The 25240-nt window shown below is 45.8% G+C and overlaps 1 long non-coding RNA gene across 1 annotated transcript; it reads left to right on the top strand.

The window, feature by feature from the left end:
* Positions 1 to 14525: 14525 nt before the first annotated feature.
* On the top strand, positions 14526 to 25032 carry LOC125548418. The gene is made up of 3 exons (XR_007301080.1): positions 14526 to 14882; positions 20118 to 20120; positions 25021 to 25032. It is a non-coding gene; the product is annotated as an uncharacterized LOC125548418 (long non-coding RNA).
* Positions 25033 to 25240: the final 208 nt, after the last annotated feature.

Below are 25240 nucleotides of genomic sequence, written 5' to 3' on the forward strand. Positions count from 1 at the left end.
GTTGATAGAAAGGGAGCCGAGAACCCCGTTGCAGACAACTTGTCTAGGTTAGAAAATGTGCTTGATGACCCACTTCCTATTGATGATAGCTTTCCTGATGAGCAATTAAATGTCATAAATGCTTCTCATACTTCTCCATGGTATGCTGATTATGCTAATTACATTGTTGCTAAGTTTATATCACCTAGTTTCACATACCAGTAAAAGAAAAAGTTCTTCTATGATTTGAGGCATTAATTTTGGGATGATCCACATATTTATAAAGAAGGAGTAGATGGTGTTATTAGACGTTGTGTACTTGAGCATGAACAGGAACAGATCCTATGCAAGTGTCACTCCGAAGCTTATGGAGGACACAATGCTGGAGATAGAACTGCACATAAGGTATTGCAATCTGGTTTTTATTGGCCTACTCTCTTTAAGGATGCCCGTAAGTTTGTCTTATCTTGTGATGAATGTCAAAGAATTGGTAATATTAGTAGACGTCAAGAAATGCCTATGAACTATTCACTCGTTATTGAACCATTTGATGTTTGGGGCTTTGACTATATGGGACCCTTTCCTTCCTCTAATGGATATACACATATTTTAGTTGATGTTGATTACGTTACTAAGTGGGTAGAAGCTATTCCAACTAGTAGTGCTGATCATAACACTTCTATTAAAATGCTTAAAGAAGTCATTTTTCCAAGATTTGGAGTCCCTAGATATTTAATGACTGATGGTGGTTCACATTTTATTCATGGTGCTTTCCGTAAAATGCTAGCTAAATATGATGTTAATCATATAATTGCATCTCCTTATTATCCTCAGTCTAGTGGTCAAGTAGAATTGAGTAATAGAGAGCTCAAATTAATTTTGCAAAAGACTGTTAATAGATCTAGAAAAATTGGTCCAAGAAACTTGATGATGCATTATGGGCCTATAGAACTGCATATAAAAATCCTATGGGTATGTCTCCGTATAAAATGGTGTATGGAAAAGCATGTCACTTACCTCTCGAACTAGAACACAAGGCATATTTGGCTATTAAAGAACTCAATTATGATTTCAAACTTGCCGGTGAGAAGAGGTTATTTGATATTAGCTCACTTGATGAATGGAGAACCCAAGCGTATGAAAATGCCAAGTTGTTTAAAGAAAAAGCTAAAAGATGGCATGACAAAAGAATACAAAAGCGTGAGTTTAATGTAGGTGATTATGTATTGCTATACAACTCCCGTTTAAGATTTTTTGCAGGAAAACTTCTCTCTAAATGGGAAGGTCCTTACGTTATCGAGGAGGTCTATCGTTCCGGTGCCATAAAAATCAACAACTTCGAAGGCACAAATCTGAAGGTGGTAAACGGTCAAAGAATCAAACATTATATCTCAGGTAATCCCATAAATGTTGAAACCAATATTATTGAAACTGTAACCCCGGAGGAATACATAAGGGACACTTTCCGGAACGTTTCAGACTCCGAAAAGGAATAGGTATGTGGTACGGTAAGTAAACCGACTCCAAAATAGTTTTTAAGGCAATATTTCTCCGTTTTGGAATATTTAGAAAAATAGAAAAATAAGTAGTAGTCCGGGAAGGACACGAGGGTGGAGGGCGCGCCCTACCTCGTGGGCACCTCGTGTGCTCTCCGGACTCCGTTTTCATACACGACACGTATTTTGGTCAGTAAAAATTCATTATATAATCTCCCGAAGGTTTTGACTCCCGTATCATGCAAATATCTCTTGTCTTTGTTTTGAGCTGTCCTGCTGCAGACAGAGCAACATGTCATTCCAGGATTTGGAAGGAGAAAGCTATGTGGCTGATTACCTTGCAGATCCTAAGGTCTATGGGGATGTGGTGCATTGCTGTTGGACTACGAAAGAAGAATAGGACTATGAACCAATATTATCTTTTATCTTTATCATTTTTCTTAGTTTGATCCTTTTGGTAATATCTTGATCTAGTGGAATAAAAGTTCTTAGTATGATCTAGTCGTGAGTTTTTCTTTATAATTCTTCTATGTAATCGAGTCTGTGAGCTATATAATAAAGATTAGTGTTGAGTCAAGGGCTTGATTATTTTGCCATGATCTTAAGTGAATAATAGAAAATAGAAAGAAATAAAAAGAAACAAAGAGATCATATGAGTCTTATGGAGAGTAATGAGCTCACATAGAAAAAGTATGACGAATAAAAGTTGTTGAGGGTTGACAAACATAGTTTTGGTCATCGTTGCAATTAATAGGAAGTAATAAAGAAAGAGAGGTCTTCACATATAGATATACTATCTTGGACATCTTTTATGATTGTGAGCACTCATTAAAATATGACATGCTAAAAGAGCTGACATTGGACAAGGAAGACAACATAATGGGTTATGTTTTCTTACATCTAAGATAAATTATATTGTCATGGATCATCCGACATGGTTGAGCTTGCCTTTCCCCCTCGTGCTAGCCAAATTCATCGCACCAAGTGGAGATACTACTTGTGCTTCCAAATACCCTTAAACCAATTTTGCCATCAGAGTCCACTATACCTACCTATGGATAGAGTAAGATCCTCTAAGTAAGTTGTCATCGGTGCAAGCAATAAAAAATTGCTCTCTAAATATGTATGACTTATTAGTGTGGGAGAAATAAGCTTTATACGATCGTGTGATATGGAAGAAATAAAAGCGACAGGCTGCATAATAAAGGTCCATATTACAAGTGGCAATATAAAGTGACGTTCTTTCGCATTAAGATTTTATGCATCCAACTATAAAAGTGCATGACAACCTCTGCTTCCCTCTGCGAAGGGCTTATCTTTTACTTTTATCTCCTACATTGCATAAGAGTCATGGTGATCTTCACCCTTCCTTTTTACATTTTATCTTTTGGCAAGCACAGTATGTTGGAAAGATCCTGGTATATATGGCTAATTGGATGTGAGTTTTCATGAACTATTATTGTTGACATTACCCTTGAGGTAAAACGTTGGGAGGCAAAACTATAAGCCCCTATCTTTCTCTATGTTCGATTAAAACTCCATACCCATAAGTATTGTGTGAGTGTCAGCAATTGTGAAAGATTATATGATAGTTGAGTATGTGGACTTGCTGAAAAGCTCTTATATATTGACTCTTTCCTATGTTATGATAAATTGCAATTGCTCCAATGACTGAGATTATAGTTTGTTAGTTTTCAATGAAGTTTATGTATCATACTTGAAATTGTGATTGAATTATTACTCTAGCATAAGAAATCATATGACAAAGAATTATATAAATTGCTGTTCTAAGAATGATCATGATGCCCTCATGTCCGTATTTTATTTTTATCAACACCTCCATCTCTAAACATGTGGACATATTTTTCGATTTCGGCTTTTCGCTTGAGGACAAGCGAGGTCTAAGCTTGGGGGAGTTGATGCGACCATTTTGCATCATGCTTTTATATCGATATTTATTGCATTATGGGATGTTATTACACATTATGTCACAATACTTATGCCTATTCTCTCTTATTTTACAAGGTTTACATGAAGAGGGAGAATGCCGGCAACTGGGATTCTGGGCTGGAAAAGGAGCAAATATTAGAGACCTATTCTGCACAGCTCCAAAAGTCCTGAAAATTCATAGAAGACGTTTTCAGAATATATAAAAAATACTCAACGGAAGAAACTCACCAGGGGGGCCACACCCTGCCCACGAGGGTGGGGGCGCGCCCTACCCCCCTGGGCGCGCCCCCTACCTCGTGGGCCCCCTGGTGGCCCTCCGGTGGCCATCTTCTGCTATATGAAGTCTTTCAATGGGAAAAAAATCATAAGCCATCTTCTCAGACGAAACTCCGCCGCCACGAGGCGGAACCTTGGCGGAACCAATCTAGGGCTCTGGCGGAGCTGTTCTGCTGGGGAAACTTCCCTCCCGGAGGGGGAAATCATCGCCATCGTCATCACCAACGCTCCTCTCATCGGGAGAGGGCAATCTCCATCAACATCTTCATCAGCACCATCTCCTCTCAAAACCCTAGTTCATCTCTTGTATCCAATTCTTGTCTCCAAGTTCGGGATTGGTGCTAGTAAGTTGCTAGTAGTGTTAATTACTCCTTGTAGTTGATGCTAGTTGGTTTAATTGGTGGAAGATCATATGTTCAGATCCTATATGCATATTAATACCCCTCTGATTATGAACATGTTTATGCTTTGCGATTAGTTACTTTTTTTACTGAGGACATGGGAGAAGTCTTGCTATTAGTAGTCATGCGAATTTGGTATTCGTTCGATATTTTGATGAGATGTATGTTGTCTCTCCTCTAGTGGTGTTATGTGAACGTCGACTACATGACACTTTACCATTGTTTGGGCCTAGAGTGAGGCATTGGGGAGTAATAAGTAGATGATGGGTTGCTAGAGTGACAGAAGCTTAAACCCTAGTTTATGTGTTGCTTCGTAAGGGGCCGATTTGGATCCATATGTTTCGTGCTATGGTTAGGTTTACCTTAATACTTTTGTTGTAGTTGCGGATGCTTGCAATAGAGGTTAATCATTAGTGGTATGCTTGTCCAAGTAAGGGCAGTACCCAAGCACTAGTCCACCCACATACCAAATTATCAAAGTACCGAACGCGAATCATATGAGCGTGATGAAAACTAGCTTGACAATATTCCCATGTGTCCTCGGGAGCTCTTTTCTCTATATAAGAGTTTGTCCAGGCTTGTCCTTTGCTACAAAAAGGATTGGGCCACCTTGCTGCACTTTATTTACTTTTGTTACTTGTTGCTCGTTACAAATTATCCTATCACAAAACTATCTATTACCACTTATTTCAGTACTTGCAGAGAATACCTTGCTGGAAACCCCTTATCATTTCCTTCTGCTCCTCGTTGGGTTCGACACTCTTACTTATCGTAAGGACTACAATAGATCCCCTATACTTGTGGGTCATCAAAGATCACCACCAGTGCAAATAATCACGCTGACAAAATAATATACAAAACCGACAGCACTTCAATAGAGTTTATGAAAGGTTAGCCCTGCTCGGGAGCTGCAGCGCAAGCAGCTGAGCAAGCTGATGAAACTATTCTTGTTTTACACTTATATCCTCCTCACTCTGAAAGATAAACAAGTAGACAGATGACAGGTTTTGAACATATAAGTATCAGTGGTGACAATTCATCACATTTCTTACTAACGAATAAAGTGACACAATTTAATATAGCATTAACACAATAAGGCATTGTTCAAGTTAAGACATGGCAGGAAATGACATTGTGAAGGAGTTGACAGCTTCACGACACCACTAGATTACATATCAAGAACTCATAAGTATCAATGGTTAGTGTGCTGTCAATTTATCCCATTTCAGATTGGCAAATAAAGAGATGGTTTAAATAATAGTAGAATGACATGACATTGTTCACTGTTAAGACATTGCAGATATGACATTGTGTTGTAGTGGGTAGGTTCACCACACCACTGGATTATGGATCAAGAACAGAAGCATACATGAAGTGCAAAAGAAGATCACTTGCTATGTATAGTTTAATTTACATGGTATGAAGAAGGAACTTGGTTGTACAACTGAAAACTTAAATTGAGAAGGACAAACTTTTCTTTATTAACTACATAATAAACTTTAAACATGCTATTTGACGCAAACACCAAAAATAAACAGATGTTGCAGTCATGCCTAACCAAATATACACAACAAAGTTTGAAGGCTTGAGAAGGACAAACTTACATTATTGGTGAAGACAGGCTCTATAAATCCCTTGTCCATGCTGATGGGGGGGGGCAATTCAAGAAGTTTACCACAGAATCTTCTTCATAAGCATTGCCTTTATTCTACATTTTGTTAAGAGTAAATATAGATGTGATAATATAAGAAAAAATGGAGAATATTTAAGATAAGATGAAGAGTGATGCTAGATGACCAAGTAGCTATAAATGTAAGTACAGTGATACAGGCAAAAGGTACAACCAAGAGCAATGCAGAGCTAAACTTCTTCAGGATCATTGGCGTTATCCAACCTTATGGTAAGGGTAAATATAGATCTGATGCGTAGAAAATGGAGGACAAAGGAAAATAAGCTGCAGAGTGATGGTACATGAACAACTACCTGTCAATATAAGCACACTAATAAAGGACAGCAGGTACTTACAAGAACAATGCAGAGCTAAAAAAATCATTGGCATTGGATATATTCTACACTAATGTAACCATTCATACAGATCAGATAATTTGGAGCGAACAATTGATAAGCAAGCTATCATGCATACTGCTGTCACATAATGAACCAGGTATGAATGCAAGTACAGTGATACAGGACAACAGGTACTAACAAGAGCAAAGCAGCGGGTAGCATATTTGCGATATCCCGTCGTTCTTTTCAAATTGGAATTCTTCTTCAAGCTGATTTCCTGCAAAAAAAACATCCGTAAGGCACATGCGAAAAAGTAGAAATTCAAATTGTCATGTGATATCATAGACAGTACCTCATCCTGGGAACGAGACCGGTGCATAACAAGGTTTTTCCATTCAATGTCTTCTAAATTTAGCACAAGAGACTTCACCAGAAATTCGTTTATAGAATTGCCATCAAAGTGTGATTTCCTCAGGTAACACCGATACTGCTGCAATGCTTCCTTGAAAAGCGCAAGCAAGCATTGCTCGTCATGACTATCCAGATTGACCCTCGCCTACTTACAACAATGTAATGTAAATCATTGATGTGTTCAATCAGCAGAAAACAGGAAAATAATTACCATGAATAATAGCACTTACACGTAAGTGGGACAGGAAGATGTGAAAATGGTGTTTGTCTTCACTATAATCTTCCCATGGTGGGAATATATGCACGTAGTCCCTAACAACATTAAAAGGAATGTATTTAAAACTAGGAATAACGGGAATGGGGTTCCAATCTGCAGGAATTGGCCGTCTCTGCAGTTGGGATAGGTCTTCGGCTGGTGGACTTGCTGTACTTTTTGCTGGAGTGGGATTTTTCTGTGGTACAGTTGGTGCTATGGCAACTAAAATCGGCATACCTTTAGCTGGAGTGCAGGTCCTATGTGGTGGGGCTAGTGGTGTGGCCAGTGATGTATGGGTACAGTCTGCTGGAGTCGGTCCTATGTTTTGTGTCACTAGTTGTACAACCAATATAAGTGGGGTGTTGTATGATTTCTCCGGCACCACCATGTTTTTCAAGGACTTTGCTGGTGCTCCTTCAGGTTCGGCAATCACCCTCTTCCTTTTTGATGTTTGATGCACAAGAACAACATTTGAGTGGAAAACATGGTATGATGACAAATGGAATATGTATTGATAATGGATGGTATGGCATGTTGACATATATGATGAGTATACTAAGCACATGGCGGTGCAACAAAGTAGAAGAAATGCAAGAGAACATATGCAAGATACTCGCAATCAATAAAACCTTGTCAAATTAGAATATGCACCTTGATGGGTGAACAGGACAAGCCATCTGCCTTTGACTCCTCGAGGTTAGAATAGTCATTAGGATCATATTTTGAACAAGAATCTATAGGTGGGGAGCATATGAGTCTCATTGCATCTATAATGGCACTCAATGCCTTGGTGCCAATTTTGTAAGTCGTTGCAGTGTTCCACAATATTCTTTTGATGCCCGGATTCTGATATTCACTCTAATTACGTATAATATCTGAGAACCATGAAAACATAAATAGTAGTGAGACTATCTTTGTAATGCAGAGGATATTCCAATATAGGGGCGCCCCTGTAAACCCTTGTGTGCTATCACTGGATTTTGATGAGAGAGATCATGTGTGATGTAATATGGTGCGTGCATTAATATAATCTAGCACAAGTACACAAAAAATAGGTTCCAAAAGTAAGGATAGTTGGCAGATGATAGGTCCATAATATACTGTATAGAGAGTTTATTGCCAAACCATGATAACAAGAGCACACAACAACTAGGCAGATCGTAGTGTACATAAATGGGCTACACCATAACCACGATATATCAATCGAGAAAGTGGAACTGGCTAGAAAATACGGTGTTGTATTGCCGCTACTAATTGAAAGCCTATCGATTACAGGCCAGCTCTATCAGCTGTTGACTACAGATGTCCCTGCTCCCCTTCCGGACAAGGAACATACTGTACGTACTAAATACAGACTAACAAAAGAGGAACATGTTAAAGAACAGAAGATGAAGCATATTCTTGAGGTTCCGCTGCATTGCATACAATGTTGGTTGCCCACTCTCCATATGTGGCCACATGCATTTGGAAAATAAAGTGGGAGCATTACCTGACCAATTAAATGTGTGTCTGTTAACTAATATTAGTATCATATCACAATTCGTATTTGAAGAAGTAAGCTTTGGACTTATGATTGGTGTGTTGTTTAGCTTCAAGACTAGACTGCTGCTAGTGCGACACATAGCAACAACACAGATCATAATGTAGATATAACGGGAAAACCGTAAGCATCAGGAGTAAAATCAGCAAAGTGGAACTTGCTGGAATATATGTGCTATTATTGCCGATATGGCTAGAAAGGCTTCGGATACCAGCTCTCTTCAATTGAAGGTGCAGTAGTGTTAATATCAGTGTAACTCTCAAAGGTGACATAGCTCCCCGCATTTCCTTGCTAATATTATAGGATTCAAGTGGGCAGACCACTACAAATCCTATTCCTATGTTTACAAAATCCTACGAATCAAAGAGGCCTGAAGAGTTCAAAGTGTCCATCACAACCGACCGTATAGACCTCTACACTGCAAATGTCCCTGGTCATCTTCACTACAAGGAACATACTGTACTACTATCACATACAAATGTATACAGATACATTTTAGAGTGTAGATTCACTCATTTTTCTCCATATGTACTCCATGGTGGAATCGATTGTCGGTGTCAAAACTGGCGGATCTCGGGTAGGGGGTCCCGAACTGTGCGTCTAAGGCGGATGGTAATAGGAGGCAGGGGACATGATGTTTTACCCAGGTTCGGGACCTCTTGATGGAGGTAAAACCCTACGTCCTTCTTGATTTATTCTTGATGATATGAGTATTACAAGAGTTGATCTACCACGATATTGGAGAGGATAAACCCTAGAAGCTAGCCTATGGTATGACTGTTGTTGTCCTACGGACTAAAATCCTCCGGTTTATATAGACACCGGAGAGGGTTAGGGTTACACAAGATCGGTTACAAAGGAGGAGATGTCCATATTCGTACTGCCTAGCTTGCCTTCCACGCCAAGTAGAGTCCTATCCGGACACGGGACGAAGTCTTCAATCTTGTATCTTCATAGTCCAACAGTCCGGCCAAAGGATATAGTCCGGCTGTCCGGAGACCCCCTAATCCAGGACTCCCTCAGTAGCCCCTGAACCAGGCTTCAATGACGATGAGTCCGGCGTGCAATATTGTCTTCAGCATTGCAAGGCGGGTTCCTCCTCCGAATACATCACGGAAGAATTTGAATACAAGGATAGTGTCCGACCCTGCAAAATAATTTCCACATACCACCGTAGAGAGAATAATATTTCCACAAATCTAATTTGCCGACACGTTTTGGCAATATAACATTATGCCATAGCCCGGTGATTATTCGAACCGTTTCCTTTGACTAGCCCCGCTCATAACGCGAGGCGGTTTCTTGACACGTCTTGTCAAAGCAGAGATCGTGTTCCCCTTATTACGGGATTCTCATCAATACGGGCGTGGGTAACCCAACTGTGCCATTGATTACGGCGCTTGGGGGATAAGCGAGTTTTACCAGGCTGGTGGGGACGCATAGTTTCGTCCGTCCATATAAAGGGACAAGGATTCACCTTTTCATCCACTCCTTCTTCCTCCTTTGCTCATCCATTTTCGCACACTCGAGCTCCAGCGCCCAAGTCCGCATTTCCCACCTCAACCTTCTCCAACCATGTCTGGAGTGGGACCGTCACGGAAGCTGAGGAGAGCCGGATACCTGCCCGACGACATCGCGCACCGGCTCCCAGATGAGGGGTAGCTCATCCCCATCCCCAGGCCCCACGAGAGGGTAGTGTTCCTTACCCATTTCCTCCACGGACTGGGATTCCCTCTCCACCCATTCGTCCGGGGTCTCATATTCTACTACGGCCTGGATTTCCATGATCGGGCCCCGAACTTCGTCCTCAACATCTCGGCGTTTATCGTCGTGTGCGAGGCTTTCCTCCGCATCAAGCCCCACTTCGGCTTATGGCTGAAGACCTTCAATGTCAAGCCAAAGGTAGTGAGCGGCCGCTAGGCGGAGTGCGGAGGCGCCATGGTGGGCAAGATGCCCAACGTCACATGGATCGAGGGCTCCTTCGTGGAGACCATAAAGGGGTGGCAATCGGGGTGGTTCTATATCACCGAGCCGCGTGACCCTGCATGGGCAGCGACCCCCGAGTTCCGATCTGGCATCCCCACGCGGCTCACCTCCTGGCAAGAGAAGGGCCTGTCCTGGGGTAGTTCGGGAGAGCTGACCGGACTCCAAACATGTATCCAAAACATGGTGAGCAAGAAGCTCAAACTCGTCAACGTAGTCCAGGTCATGCTCATCCGCCGGATCCTCCCGTGTCAACAACGGGCTTTCAACTTGTGGGAGTTCGACCCGGCCCAGCACCAAACTCTGAACAGGCTCTTCGACACAACACACGAGGATGCCTGGAAGGTACTATTCAAGGGCGCCGAGGTTCCCCCTCCCACTACCGAGGATCACGGATTCTGCGCAAAGCGCCAAGCCAACACGGTAAGCTGTTTTACCTCTTACAGGATACTCCCTCCGTCCCGAAAAACATGTCGTGGGCGTAGTTCACTGGTAATTTTGCAAAAAAAACCCCGTGGTTTCAAAAGCGTTTCAAACAAGTCCCTCCGCCCCGTCTTCTTCCTTTGCCCGTCGCCTGCCCATCGCTAGGGGCCGGCGCCGCCCAGCTGCGTGATTCGCCAGGGGCCGGCGAGCCCAGCTGAGCTCCTCCTCCATAGCCAAGTACCTGCTCTCGCCGCCTTCGCCAATCACCTCCTCTGCCGCCGCAGCCCAGACCTGCGCCGCCGTGGTCTCCTCCCGCTGCCTGCGGGCTTCGTCGGAATGTCCTGCCACGTCTTCCTCGAGGCCGCGCGCTTCCCTCCTGGAGCCCCTGCGCATCCTCCTCAAGCTCGTGTGTGTCCACCCTCGTGCTCCTGCGCATCCTCCTGGAGCTCCCGCGTGTGCGCCGCCACGATCCCCTACTGGCATCGCCGGAGCTTGCCTCCACAATCCGGTGGACCAGGAGCTCGCCAGTGGAGATCTGCCCGTGCTGCTGCTGCTGCTCCTTCTCCCCCGCCCGTGCTGCTGCTCCTCCTGTGACCCTGCCCATGCTGCTTCTCCTCTGATCCTGCTCGTGCTGCTATTGCTACTACTCCTCTGCACTCTGTAGAAGGTACAGTACTTATTCATCAAAGTAGTGTTGATTTACTATTACTGATCAGAAAATTAAATAGAGCATGATTAATTCAGAGATCACATGATGCTAATTCAGATGATGCCAATTCAGAGTGAAACTGTAAAATTCAGAGGATGCAAATTGTTGTAGCACTAGCAGCATTCATAAAACAGTCCAGGTTAAAACTTTGTAGCACTAGCAAATTCAGTTGATGCCAATTCAGGTTTGTAGCACTAGCAGCATTCATAAATCAGTCCAGGTTAAAACTTTGTAGCACTAGAAAATTCAGATGATGTCAATTCATGTTTGTAGCACTAGCAGTATTCATAAAACAGTAGCCTCATTCCGTACATGTGAACCATGTTAAAACTTTCAAAATTGTCCAGTATCACCCGGTTAGCTGGTTAAAACCATCATCAGGTTTTGGACAACCATGGGACTAAGGGACAACTAGATTTGCGGTGCCATTGGGTGCAAGGGCAGTTTGTTGAGGTGCCCGCGGAGTCGCCGATGCTCCGAGCAAGTCATCCAGTGGCTGAAAAGAAAGTACGCACACTTATTAATTACTGTAATCGTAGCTGCTCGGGTGTTCGAGTAAATGGGTAGTATGGTTTTGTGCAAAGCAACTGTTGCCAGCCACAAGAAGAAGCCAATTAGACAAACTTCCATAGCTTATGATGTTGCTCTGTTTAACTGAAGCACTAAACTGACTAGAACTACAGTACTAGCTTTGAGTGAAAAGAGAACAGTGGAGGTCATATATTATGTCAACAAAATAAATACAAAGGAGGTCGTACTGGGTGCCTAAATGAGCATTTAGCATTCGCACTGTTGCCATTGAACCAATACCAGCAACCCCTAAGGGTCTCCTTGTCACTACTGTTTTATTCATTACGATTCATGTTATCAAAAGTAAATACCAGTTTCATAGTGAATGCTTGCTCCAAAGTAACCAAGGCAATTAAGTTTAACTATTAAAATACCCTACTGATGTCTATTTCTCACTACCAAGCTCTACTTAGGAAAACAATAAAAGCATAACAAGCCAAGTCAATAAAAGGGCAAAAATAACCGTGAATCTGCAAGTTGGAAGCCATGGCCTTGCAATTGCCATCAAGCAAGTGGATGAAGTGGCTTGCCCTGTTTTAAATGGAGGGTCATAAAACTCCTGGTATTCACCTCCTGAATTATTTCTCTCTGGAAATAATTTTTCAAAGGATTTTCAATAAAGAGGAAAATAACAAAACTCTATCTAGAACATCTAGGTAGGTCAAATAAAACCCAAACTTGGAAATTAAATAAAAATAATAATGCAAAAAGAATCAATTGATTTGGACTTATAGTTTAGGAGATATTCATGGTCAAGGTTGGGATTCTCACTGTAAGTTGGTTATCTTGGTTTGCATGTACTCCTCATTAGGAACATGAGGAGTACTTGACCAAGAGCTGCTGCTGGTGGTTATTAGGAACATGGAGTACATGTATGGAAATGAATCATTTATGGAGTACTATGAAAACATGTGTTGTTGCTGCTGTTTTTGTGTTGTCTGCTGTTATTACTTGAATTTGATGGTACCATGGTGTTGTTGATCTTAGAATACTCCAAATCTGAAGAAAAATGATGTTGTTGATCTTAGAATACTCTTTTTGTGTGTGTATATTCTTGTTATGGTACCATGGTGTACTCATCTTTTGTCATTGATGGCAGGAACACATGAATATGGATTTGAATTTGATGCCTCAAGAGGAAGAACATGAAACCATTGATTTGAACTTGATGCCTCAAGAGGAAGACGATGAAGGTATTAATTTGAATTGGATCCCTGAAAAGGAGGAACCTCAAGTGGCAGAGAATGTAGCTATGGATTTGAACTTGATGCCTCAAGAGGAAGACGATGAAGATATGAATTGGATGCCTCAAGAAGATGAAGGGAAAGAGGATGAAGCTCAAGAGGAAGAGGATGAAGTTATGAATTGGATACTTCAAGAGAAGAGAATTGTCAGATAAGGAGAGGCATGGTGTTTACTTTGCCTTGCTGGTAATCGAGCTCAGAGATGGGTCTGTTCAACCAGATGACAAGCTGCTAGTCTCAAACATGTTAGACATAAGTGTACGATCTGTTGAAAGAATCTGGGAAGAGGCTAAAAAGCAAATTGCCGATGGCAAAGAAGTAGATGTCTCAAGCAAGAAGCCAGGAAGATCTGGCCGAAAGAGAAAGGAGCTGGATCTAGAGAGGACCTCAACAATCCCACTGAATAAAAGAAGAACAATTCGATCTCTGGCACGGTCTCTAGGTGTGGCCCGATCGACCCTACATAAGAGGTTCCAGTTGAATGAGCTCAACCGCATCACAAGCACCGTGAAGCCTCACCTCAAGCTAGAGAACAAGCTTGCGAGATTGAAATTTTGTATGTCCATGGTCGATGAAAATTCGATCTCAACTTCTTGGGCTATGTTAAAACCAATGACGAATATGGTTCACATTGATGAGAAGTGGTTTGACATGACGAGAGTGAAGAATAGTTACTATGTACTTCCAGGAGAACCTGAACCGAAGCGCACCGTGTCAAACACTCACAGCATTGGGAAGGTAATGTTCCTAACAGCTGTTGCCAGGCCTCGATATAACAATGAGGGGGAGCTAACATTCGATGGGAAGATCGGCATTTGGGCATTCGTCGAAGAGACTGAGGCGAAGCGGACAAGTCAGAACAGAAAAAAAGGGAACAAAAGTGTTGACATCGGTGAAAGTAACCAGGCCAGTGTGCAGAGATTATCTAATCAATAAGGTTATCCCGACAATTCAGGATAAGTGGCCTGACGATGATGAGGGAGCAACAATATTCATCCAACAGGATAACGCAAAGCCTCATGTCCTTCCCAATGATGTAGCTTTCCGGGAAGCTGTGGAACAAACTGATCTTGACATCCGATTGCTACAACAGCCCCCAAATAGCCCTGAGTTAAATTGTTTGGACCTCTACTTCCATAACTCTCTCCAGTCTCTAACTGACTGCAGGTCACCTACAAACATCCAGGAACTGGTACAGGGTGTGGAAGAGGAATTCGAGAACTACGATCCCGACAAGTTGCACAGTAGCTTTATCACATTAGAAGCAGTTATGTTTGAAGTTATGAAAGACAAGGGAGGAAATCAATATAAGTTGCCCCACTTGCACAAGGATCGCGTTCAGAATGCTGGAATGGAAATAACCGGTGTATATTGCGACAGTCGGGTAGTTGTTGATACTAGGGCCCTTATAGAAGAAATGGAAATTGCAATAGGAAAAGAAAATGAAAGGAAAGAATTAGCTAGAGAAGGGAAAATAAAGAAAAGTAAAGGGAAGGGGAGGGAAGAAGTGGCCAGAGAAAGGAAAAGAATGTAGTCAAAAGGGGGCAAAGAGGCCCTTATGTCATGTAGTCAGGTGCTCCTTGTGTATGTCTTGTGTAATCTTGTGTCAAGAGGGGACAAAGATGCCCTTATGTCATGTCCTTATGTATACCTTGTCTAATCCTTGTATATCAACTCCTTGTTGGAATTTATTGGAATTATCTGGGTGATTTGGATTAATTGAATTATCTGGGTTATTTGAATTAATTTGGGTTATTTGGATTTATTTGAATGATTTGAATTGATTTGCATTAATTTTAGTTATTTGAACTAATTTGGGTTAGTGGACTGAAATTTTTGCTTGACAACTACAACAACTAATGAGGCAAGCAAGGCCTTTGCTAATCACATATCATCAGTAGATGATATGGTCTATTTAGTTAAGAGGATGACAAGAAATAAAAGGACAGTGGATGACAAGAAATCGCTTCTATTTAGTTAAGAGGTCCATTTAATGCTATCAAGGACACTTCCAGTTTTTCTTTAGTTTCATCAAAGGTTCATCAATACAGATGCTAAAATCTAGCATATCTCATGGAATTGATCAGCTAAAAGCCTAAAATAAGAAGTCTAGATAGGAACACTTAAAGACCATCTCCAGAATAGTCACACAATAATTTTCAAGAAATAATACTGTCTATACTTTACTAAATAAAATGACTTACATAACAACCAGATATACGGTAAATAAACGAGAAGTGGAGCAATTGAAAAGATAGGTTATTGCTACTGTCAAATTTGTTTCAAACAGTTTTCTGTCAACTTGTGAGTAGGAAAATGGCTCCAGAAAATTCAGTTAACTGAGACTACAGTGAATATTCAGTTTTCTATCAATTTAAATGGATCCATCCAATATTTGTAGTCCAAGTTTAAATGGGCTGCAGTCATGTCCATGTTTAACTGAATTGATGGAGTCGAGCCTTGAGTATATTTTAGCCTTCATTGCACGCAGGGATCAATATTTTAGTGGCTTTTGAATGAACAGTTGCATGATCAGAATTCTGAAGGGAAATATGCAGTGATGGTGCTTACACTGGCTGGACTGAAGAGTGTGCGGCCTAATCCATGGTACAGGCCCAAGACATCCTAAGCCGAGTTCACCATCAGTCATTCAGTGAGACCCAAGAACACCACAAACTTCTCTTCACTCACTGAAGTAGACTGTGTGTGTGGATTGATCATCAGATAAGCATATGCATTTTCTCATTACTGTTGATACTATTGCGGGATCACTGAAATGGTACTAAAGAACGGGTTAATGATTGAATTGTCACCTTGCGCTCGGGGTCGGCGTACAAGCTATCCACAAGAAATGGCAGCTACAATGCAATCATCCCAGATAACTGTCAGCTCCAAGCTCAGAAAAGAAGCAGAACAATTGCAAAGTGACATTGGGATGGTCTGATCAAACTGAATCTCATCAAGACAACCACATCTGCAAACAGTCTACCACCTCCTCCCTCAATTGGAACATTGCACGAACTCAACAAAGCCCTCTTGGTTGCTGTTGGCATAGTCTTCTTGGAGTACTAGCAGAAGTGAAATTCAGTGGTACATCTCACATTCAGTGAAGTGGTTCAGAAACTAGTGGTTCGGTAAACATAGAGTAGTGGAGAAAATTCAGTAAACATGGTGTAAATTCAGTAAACATAGAGTAGAGAAGAGAGGTTCAGACCCAGGCAGTAGGACCTGGAGATGATCTGCAGTAGTGGAGATAACATGTAGCCGCCACCGCTGCTGCCAAGTGAGCAGGCGCGACCCACTTGTGCCGTGGACAGCCCAGCCGCGGTGTCGCAGGCACGGGTCTTCCACCAGAGAAACAGCAAAGAAGACGCCGCCGCGATCGTATTCCTTGTGGAGCTATCGTCGTCGTCTTCCAGGCTCGCAAATCGACGGCCTTTAGCTTGCCGTCGGCGTTTAGCTTGCTGCATCTCCTGTCATCGTCAGGCTTGTCGGCCTCGTTGCCCTTTAGGTTGTTGGTGGTGGTCCGGATCCAGTGCCTCCGGGCTTGCCGACGCCGGTTCCGACGCAGCCGGAGCAGAGCACGGCGTTAGCTGGGGAAATCGAAGGTTTTTTTGAGGAAGGGGGAAGCTTGGGGAGGCAGGCGAGCGGCAGCTGAAGTGGCGGAGCAGGAGGCAGCTGCGGCGGGGGAGCGGGGGAGCAGGGCAGCTGCAGCGTCGGGGAGCAGCGCAGCTGCGGCGGCGGTGAGCAGCGCAGCTGCGGCTTCTGTCTGGAGGAGGAGGACGAGGGAGCGCGGGTTTGGTCGGGAGAAACCAGAGGTTTTTTTTGCAAATTTGCCCTCGCGACATGTTTTTCGGGATGGAGGGAGTACTTGTTTTCCATAGTTTGACTCTATGCGGGATCTAAGCTCCCGTACCTTTGACAGGACTGGCAGGAGACGGCCGGATAGATCTACTGTCCGGCTCCTTTGCCCAAAGGCCCAGCAGACGCTCTCCTGACGGAGATGCTGACTCCAGCTCCTTACAAGGTGCCGGAGAAGACCAAGAAGGCCAAGGGAACCCGAAAGAGTTCCCAGCGCCAGGTGATATCGGACTCATCGTCCGAGGACTCCTCGGCGCACTCCTCCCACAAAGACGAGGAGGAAGATGAAGACGCTCCCCCTCCAGTCGGGGGAGACAAGAAAAGGAAGGCCGCCCCAACTGGGGGGGGGGGCGAAGGGTCCAAGAAAGGAAGGACTCTCCTTCCGGACAGTTCCACCACCGCCGCCGAAGGTGAAGACGAATGGCTGCCCAGGGCCAAGCCCCTGGCGAAGTCGTAAGTATTCGGATACCAGAGTAACTCATAACATTCCTTTGTCGCACTGCTTCTCCTAATGCCAAATCGTGATTATGCAGACCGTCCCGAGCCCGTATCGACGTATCCTCGTCGGACGGCTCCCTGGACTCGTTGGATATGGATAGCGGTCCACTTCCGACCGCCACCTCCCCTTGCCCTACGGACAACGCCGAGGTGTTGTCTCAAGAGGCACCGGGTTGAGGGGAGACAATCCCGGAGGCGCCTTAAGGCGACCTTCCGGACTCTGGGAGCAGAGGGAACAAGGCCCTCGAGGGCTCCGAGTTCGGCCCTCAGCCGAACACTACGCCGGAACCTCCAGTGGTTCCGGACTCGGGCAGGAGGCCTCCTTCCAAGAGGGGCAAGACGCCTGTGCCGGTGACCTCTGTCCATCCAGAGGCACCGGACAATCTGCTGGGAGTGCTTCGCAGCGCTTTCATCAACGAGGAGCACCGCACTATTATGAGTGCGGTGGTCCAGAAGGTTCAGTCCGCCAAGAGCGGATTGACTGAAGCCTATGCAAGCCTTCTAACAGGCTTTGAGGTCAGTTTTTGAAATATGGGAAAAATATTACCGCATAGACAGTAGCCCCTGATGCTCTGTTCGGTGTTCACAAAGAAAAGCCGAACAGAGGATCAAACAATATCGCAGGAGTCTAATATAAGTATATCTATATGCGTATGCAGGCTTCGCTGCTGGCCTCTGCTGCACTGACTGCGGAGGTCGCCGCACTGAAGCAAGACCTTAAAGGGTCCAAGGATGAGCTCGGCCTTGCCAAGAGGCAGCTCGAGGAGAACAAAGGTAAGTAGTACCTAGTCTATGGATATGTATAAAAAGAATGCGATTGCAAAATGACAGGATCATCGTAAATTTGCCAGGGGCCACGACCGAGGTGGCGACCCTGAAGCAAGCGTTATCCGAGGCCGAAAACAAAGCAGCCAAGGAGCGCACCGAGCGGGAAAGGCATGAGGCACGGGTGGGTGTGGTGCAGCAAGAGCTCCACACTCTCACGACAAAGCACGAGGCGTTGGAGCTTGACTTGAAGACGCGAGAGTCCGAGCTTGCCGCGGCCCTCGAGAGCACAAAGAATGCCAAGGCCAAAGCCCAAAAGGCCCTCCAGGAGATTGATGCGATGAAGAAGATAGCGGCGGGTAAGGCATTCTATATGCAAAGCAAGCATGTGAAAGTAAATTACTTGTTACTTACCCGAATCCGGAGCTCTCTAGGAGCATTCACAGATTTGCCCCGGAGCGTGTCGGATGCCGCAATGTTTTACCAGGCCGAGGAGGGAAGCTCAACGGAGAAGTTGTTCTGGGCCCAATATACCGGGACCAAACACCCGGTACCTATGAGCGACCAGCTAAAGCAGCTGGTCGAGCTACACAAGGCGGCCGAATAGGCCATGAAGGGCTTTATAGTCCGGCTGTGGCCTGGCGACGCCCTTCCGAACAGCTACTTCGGCCTAGCGAGGCGGCTTGTGGATTCCTGTCCACGGCTAGAAGTCGTCAAGCGGTCCGTCTGCATTGAAGGTGCACGCCGGGCTTTCGCCCGTGTGAAGGTGCAATGGGCCAAGCTAGATGCCATGAAGCTGATCAAGGAAGGGCTGCCGGAGGGCAAGGAGCAACGCCACCCCGATATGTACTATGAGGGTGTCCTGAAGGGTGCCTATCTCGTAGCGGACGAGTGTACCAAAGATACAATATTTGAGTAAACCCGCTCGTGTAATCCTGTACTCATGAAAACATGTTCATATGCGCTATGCAACGCTTGTTTGAATTTAAAATATTACCTTCTGTTCGGTTGTTTATCAAATTTGAGAGATGGCTAGTCGTCAGCTTCTGCCCCCATGCCACGAGTGCTGGGGTGTTCGGGATAAACCTGAGCACTCTTGTTCCAATTTTTGGGTCCTTCGAGGGAGGTGCTCAGCACAACGAACAAGGCAATCGGACTATAATGTGTTATCACTCTCACTTAGCCATAGAATTCTATAATTTTAAATTTCGGCGAAGCCCCTAGTATTCGGAAGGCCGAACTCGGGGCGCGATACACGCCTTAAGCCGGACAGGGCCGACTCCTCGCTCTAAGCGGCATAAGTCTTTAAGGACTCGAAAACCTCTCGAAGAGCGACCAGTCTCTCGCCTTATCATGACGGTCAGTTTTAGCTTTCTCTACTGAGGTGCTTAGCCCAGCAGAACCGGGGCACAATCGCAGTAGTTCTCCCAGTGCTACCTTAGCCGATATAGCGGAACGTAAGGTACCAAAACATGGGAGCCGGGCAAACCCAACTATTGACTCAAGACATGATCCGGAGCTGATGCATATAATGCTATAAGTTCGGGGTGCCGCACTGTTGAAAGTGTCCGGACTTCTCACGCCGTATTGTGGGGTATGCTTAAGCCCCTAGCATATTGGCCGTACCAGAGTGTACAGGTGCTGGATGTCATGAATGAACATCTATATATATAAAAATAAGAATGCAATAATAATCTTAATGCTATGCATTGTTTATTAAGAACGTGCGTTAGAGCAGAATGATACAGGTAGTGCGATAAGCAAAAAGTAGGACTATGTCCCTCCAAGGGCAAGCTGAGGAATAATATTAAAGCAAGTATTTCACTCGTTATCGTAATCCACCTGGGAGTTCCGTGGTGTGATGTAGCTTTCTGCATCCTTGGTTGCTGCATCATGTGTTCGGCAATCATGCTACCGGACAGGGTTTCTAGAGATTAATGTCCTGAAAGAGAGAAAAATAACAAAGCGGGAAGCCCCTAGTGCGGTTTAAGCCGCGTCTTGGGGCGTGCCGTAGACGTGCCCCCTCCCTACATGTGCCCATGGTATTTTTAATGCGTAATTATGTACGCGTGGCACGAGTTTGGCTTGGGCCGGGGTGGGGGCCGCATTGCTATGCGAGCTCGGAACGTGCCAGGCGGTCCTGTTGCCGATTACTCTGGGCGCGCTTGAAGGTGTTCGGGTCCTTAAATGCCGAACTAGTGGATTGCCTTAAGAGGCTGCTTTGCACTTCCGCTGCGAGGGCCGCAGTGTGCTCCTCCGTTCGGAGAGAGCACTCTATGTTTCCATTGACTACCATGACCCCCTGAGGTCCTGGCATCTTGAGCTTGAGGTATGCATAATGCGGTACCGCATTGAATTTCGCAAATGCGGTTCGCCCGAGCAGCGCATGATAACCACTGCGGAATGGGACTATATCGAAGATTAACACTTTGCTTCGGAAGTTATCCGGGGATCCGAAGACCACTTCCAGTGTGACTAAGCCTGTGCAATGGGCCTCTACACCTGGTATGACGCCTTTAAAGGTCGCTTTTGTGGGTTTGATCCTTGAGGGGTCTATACCCGTTTTGCGCACCGTGTCCTGGTAAAGCAGGTTCAGGCTGCTGCCGCCATCCATAAGGACTCGAGTGAGGTGAAATCCGTCAATAATTGGGTCTAAGACCAGTGCGGTGAATCCGCCATGACGGGTACTAGTGGGGTGGTCCCTGCGATCGAAGGTGATCAGACAGGAGGACCGTGGGTTGAACTTTGGGGCGACTGGCTCCAACGCATATACGTCCCTGAGCGCACGCTTCCGCTCCCTCTTGGGGATGTGGGTTGCGTATATCATGTTCACCGTCTGCACTTGTGGGGGGAACCTCTTCTGTCCTCTGGTATTCGGCTGCCGGGGCTCCTCCTCGTCATCTCTATGTGGCCCCTTATCTTTGTTTTCGGTAATTAACTTGCCGGCCTGCTTGAACACCCAACAATCCCTATTGGTGTGGTTGGCTGGCTTGTCGGGGGTGCCGTGTATTTAACACGAGTGATCGAGTATATGGTCCAAACTGGACGGGCCCGGAGTGCTTCTTTTGAATGCCTTTTTCCGCTGACCGGGTTTAGAGCATTTGAATCCGGCATTGACTGCCGTATCCTCGGTATTGTCGATGTTAATGCGGCACTTATGTTTGTTGCGACGTGACCTGCTACTGCCGTCCTTGGTATCTGAAGTACCATGGTTCTTTGATACGTTGTTACTGCGAGCCAACCAGCTGTCTTCTCCCGCACAAAAGAGGGTCATGAGTGTCGTGAGGGCTGCCATAGATTTCGGCTTTTCCTGACCAAGGTGCCGGGCTAGCCACTCGTCGCGGATGTTGTGAGCTGCTAGAGCCTCTGCATCCGGACAGTCGACGATTTGATTTTTCTTTGTTAGGAACCGTGTCCAGAATTGCCTGGCCGATTCCTCTGGCCGCTGAATTATATGGCTTAGGTCATCGGCGTCTGGTGGTCGCACATAAGTGCCCTGAAAGTTGTTGAGGAATGCGGCTTCCAGATCTTCCCAACAGCCAATGGACTCTGCTGGCAAGCTGTTGAGCCAATGCCGAGCTGGTCCTTTAAGTTTGAGTGGGAGGTATTTGATTGCGTGTAGGTCATCACCGTGGGCCATGTGGATGTGCAGGAGGAAATCCTCGATCCATACTGCAGGATCTGTCGTGTCGTCGTATGATTCTATGTTTACGGGTTTGAAACCCTCTGGGATTTGATGATCCATTACTTCATCTGTGAAGCATAAGGGGTGTGCGGCACCTCTGTACTGGGCTATATCGCGACGCAGCTCCAATGAGTCTTTCCCGCTGTGTTTGGCCCGGCCGGATTTACTTTTACTGTATCCGGCGTGACGTTTATCGTCTCGCATAGTGGCGCGCCCTCATGATCTGTAGATCGATCTTGCATGTTTTGCTTTGTCCTCCAATACGTCTCGCAGGTCTGGCGTATTTCCTCATGCCTTTTTATTTGAATGGCGTCGGGGTGCAGGATGAGCTTTTGGCTGGAATGCCTCTCTATCGCGGCCACGAGGTGGCCGATCAACCACGTCATACGCTTCTTCCTCCAGTCGGGGTAGCAACCTGCATTATGGGTAACTCTTGGAGGGGCATTCGAGTTTATATTCCTCGGCCGCGAGGACTTCAGTCCATCTGTAGCCGGCGCTTGAAGCATTCTTGTTCGATGGGATCCTCTGGCACGACGAATTCGTCATCGTCGAGGCTTGCCTCGTCTTTGGAGGGGGGCATGTAATTATCATCCTCCGCCTCTCCATCTGCCGCTCTCTCTGGAGGGCTGGCCTCTCCATCCTCCTATCCTAGATTGTGCTGGAGGGGATTGTAGCCATCTTCGGCACTATCCGGAGTGTTATTATCTCCTGTGCTGGTATCACCACTTTTCCTTTGGCGAAACTTAGAGCTGCGCCGCTGATGTTGGCGCTTGGGTTGCTTCTTGGAGGGGTCATCCTCCGCTGTCTCGTCGCCATTGCCTTCTTTGGGTGTGTCCACCATGTATATATCGTATGATGAGGTGGCTGTCCAGTGCCCTGTGGGCAGTGGTTCCTCTTCGTCTCCCGCATCGTCGTCCATACCGTCGATGTCTTCGGAGTCGAAGTCGAGCATGTCGGTTAAGTCGTCGACAGTGGCTACTAAGTGGGTGGTGGGTGGGCAGAGAATTTCTTTGTCATCCGCATCCCAATCCTGCCGGACATAGTTCGGCCAGGATCCTCCTGACAAGGAGAGAGACCTTAATGAGTTCAGTATGTCGCCAAAGGGCGAGTGTTGAAAAATATCCGCGGAGGTAAACTCCATGAACGGCGCCCAATCCGATTCGCTAGGAACGGGTGCAGGCGGTTCGGAGTCCGTGGCCGAAGAAGGATCTGACAGTCTGACAACACGGCTCTTGTGCAGGGTAAGGTCGATGTCCGGCTCGATCGCCGCTGAGGGTAAGGCCTCCGTGGCGGGGTCCATCCACTCGTCCATGGACGGCGCAACTGGCTCCGAATTGAGGGTCGGAGCGGCTGCCGGTACGATCTCCTGAACACTGTCTGATGGTAGAGCTAAATCGTACTCATCATGACCATGTGACGCATAAGGCAGAGGCTCGAATCCGTCGAAGATCAAGTCTCCACAGATATCGGCCGTGTAGTTTAAGCTTCCAAACCTGACCTGGTGGCCAGGGGCGTAACTTTCAATCTGCTCCAGGTGGCCAAGCGAGTTGGCCCGCAGTGCGAAGCCGTCGAACACAAAGATCTGTCCGGGGAGAAAAGTCTCACCCAGGACTGCATCGCTATCGATGATCGTAGGAGCCATCAAGCCTAACAGGGACGACACAGAGGAACTCTCAATGAAAGCACCAATGTCAGTGTCAAAACCGGCGGATCTCGGGTAGGGGGTCCCGAACTATGCGTCTAAGGCGGATGGTAACAGGAGGCAGGGGACACGATGTTTTACCCAGGTTCGGGCCCTCTTGATGGAGGTAAAACCCTACGTCCTGCTTGATTTATTCTTGATGATATGAGTATTACAAGAGTTGATCTACCACGAGATCGGAGAGGCTAAACCCTAGAAGCTAGCCTATGATATGATTGTTGTTGTCCTACAGACTAGAACCCTCTGGTTTATATAGACACCGGAGAGGGTTAGTGTCGGTGTCAAAACCGGCGGATCTCGGGTAGGGGCTCCCGAACTGTGCATCTAGGCCGGATGGTAACAGGAGGCGAGGGACACGAAGTTTTACCTAGGTTCGGGCCCTCTCGATGGAGGTAAAACCCTACGTCCTGCTTGATTAATATTGATGATATGGGTAGTACAAGAGTAGATCTACCACGAGATCAAAGAGGCTAAACCCTAGAAGCTAGCCTATGGTATGATTATTGTTGTCTATGTTGTCCTATGGACTAAAACCCTCCGGTTTATATAGACACCGGATAGGGTTAGGGTTACATAGAGTCGGTTACAATGGTAGGAGATCTACATATCCGTATCGCCAAGCTTGCCTTCCACGCCAAGGAAAGTCCCTCCCGAACACGGGACGAAGTCTTCAATCTTGTATCTTCATGGTCCAGGAGTCCGGCTGAAGGTATAGTCCGGCCATCCGAACACCCCCTAATCCAGGACTCCCTCAGTAGCCCCTGAACCAGGCTTCAATGACGACGAGTTCGGTGCGCAGATTGTCTTCGGCATTGCAAGGCGGGTTCCTCCTCCAAGTACTTCGTAGAAGATTTTGAACACAAAGGTAGTGTCCGGCTCTGCAAAATAAGTTTCCACATATTGCCATAGAGAGAATAATATTTACACCAATCTAATCCACTGACGTATTCCGTAGCGTGACACACCACGGCCAAGCCTTTATCCGAGTCGTTTCATTATCCCACCTGAGTGCGTTATGCGAGGTGGTCTCCTTGGCACGTCTTGTTAAAGCATAGATCGTGTCCCCTTATCCTGGGATTCTCATCAATACGGGCGTGGGTAACCCAACCGCTTCTAGGACTCCTAGATTATAGGCAAATCCAAGTGGACACGGAGAGGACGCTTGATATTCACCCTCTTTATAAAGGGGACAAGGCTTTTATTTTTCCCTCCTGTGCTCAATCGAATCCTTCCCCCACCTCAAGCTCAAACGCCCGAAGTTCAGGTCAGGTGCTCCGAACCTCCAGTCATCTCCGGATCTAGCCTTCAAGGCCGATGGATGCCTTCCTCCGTCACGGAAGAAGACATCAAGAAGTTGAGGAAGGCCAGATATCTGACCGCCAAGATTTTGCATCGGCTGCCTCCCCCAGGGGAGGCCGTGCCCACCCCCGAACCCAATGAGAATGTCGTGTTCGTTTCCCACTTCCTCCGAGGTCTAGGCCTTA

Source organism: Triticum urartu, chromosome 3 (assembly GCF_003073215.2).
Source record: "Triticum urartu cultivar G1812 chromosome 3, Tu2.1, whole genome shotgun sequence".
NCBI lineage: Eukaryota > Viridiplantae > Streptophyta > Magnoliopsida > Poales > Poaceae > Triticum > Triticum urartu.